General features: G+C 31.1%; 1 non-coding gene across 1 annotated transcript; it reads left to right on the forward strand.

The window, feature by feature from the left end:
• The first annotated feature begins 494 nt into the window (after window positions 1-494).
• On the forward strand, window positions 495-684 carry LOC123457020. The gene has a single exon (XR_006634863.1). It is a non-coding gene; the product is annotated as a U2 spliceosomal RNA (small nuclear RNA).
• Window positions 685-1,604: the final 920 nt, after the last annotated feature.

Raw genomic sequence — 1,604 nt, forward strand, 5'->3', positions numbered from 1 at the left:
GTGCTTGCTAGTCATGTCATGTTTATGACTGTTTGTGACTAAAGAGATGAGATTGATGCAGGTGACACTCCTTTCTCTTCTAGAGAATGATTTCAAGGAAATAAAAGACCTAAGCATAGAAATTAAAAAGCAAAATTAAATGTCTTTTATGGGAGTGAATTTGCCAGATATTTGTTCTAGGTCAAGTTCACCTTATCTAGAGGATTATTAAAAACACAAAAGTTCCTCTAAAGAGGTAACTTATAATTTATCAGATATTAAAAAAAAAAGATTATATTGTCCTGTTACTTAAAAGGAGGAGGCAACTGATCTGACTTCTAAGCCAGCCTGCCTCAAGATAACAACACAATTTGCCTTAGTTACTTCTAATAAAATTGTTTCCAAATGTGTTATTGGCACTAATGACATAAAATGTTATTAAGACTACTTTCTCGTTAGTAACAGGATTAATCAATTTGGTATATTTTTTAATAGCCTTATAAGAAAGATAATTAATTGCTTCTCAGCCTTTTGGCTAAGATCAAGTTTAGTATCTGTTCTTATCAGCTTAATATCTGATACGTCCTCTATCTGAGGACAATATATTAAATGGATTTTTGCAGTTGGAGTTGGAATAGGCGCTTTCTCCATCCACTCCATGCACCAACCTGGTATTGCAGTACCTCTAGGAACGGTGCACCCCCTCGGGGGAATATAAAAAAGAAAAAAGAAAGGTAATTAATGATGGGGTGAGATGAATTGACTGAAGGAACTGGGAAGGAATTTTTCAATGGTTACTTGTTAAAAATCCCTTTTGAGTGGTACTTAGATCAGAATGTTAAAGTATATAAATAAAGGTGTGCAGATGTAAAAAAAAAAAAAAAAAAGAAAAAAGAAAAAGAAAGAAAAAAAGAAAAAAGAAAAAAAAAAGAAAATTTCAAGCTCAACCCAGCACCTTGCCTAAAGTTAAAGGTTTTTAAACTGTTTACAAACTTTAAGCAAAAACAACAACAACAAAAAAAAAAACACAACTAATTTTCAGGCTAAAATATGTTGGGATAGCTTGCTTAAGTTTTATCAAATTTAAGTCATGGGTAACACATAAAATTGTTTTATGTTTATAAATATTTCTGTGGTACATAAAATCAATAGCTATCAAGTTTAAGCCAAAATCATTGGTTGTCAAATAATGTTTTTTCTTTCAAAAATTTTTATGAAGGGTTATATTAATATTTAGCTAGCTCTTTTGGCTCAGAAAAGACCAGATTCTACTCTACTGTATGTAAAGTAACTGCTCAATTTTGGTATCTTAAGTCCAGTGCTTATAATAAAATTAACTCTTAAGACATATTCCCTACTTTAGGATACAGCCTCATGCTGAAACAATGGTCCTCATCTGAAAAAAAAAAAAAATCAAGCTCTATGTTTCTGTTTCCAATGTTCTTTGGGTAATTTGTACCCACACATATCTGAACTAATCAAAGATGATTTCACACAGGTGCTAAGACCTTATACTGTCTTACTTGTCCTTTAATGACTATTTCTAGGTTAAATTAATTAAGTTTGTAAATCAATTGGTACTATTTTCAAGACTGGTAACAGGTTCTGCCTATATTTATAAATGT

The sequence above is a fragment of the Jaculus jaculus genome, chromosome X (assembly GCF_020740685.1).
Source record: "Jaculus jaculus isolate mJacJac1 chromosome X, mJacJac1.mat.Y.cur, whole genome shotgun sequence".
Lineage (NCBI taxonomy): Eukaryota > Metazoa > Chordata > Mammalia > Rodentia > Dipodidae > Jaculus > Jaculus jaculus.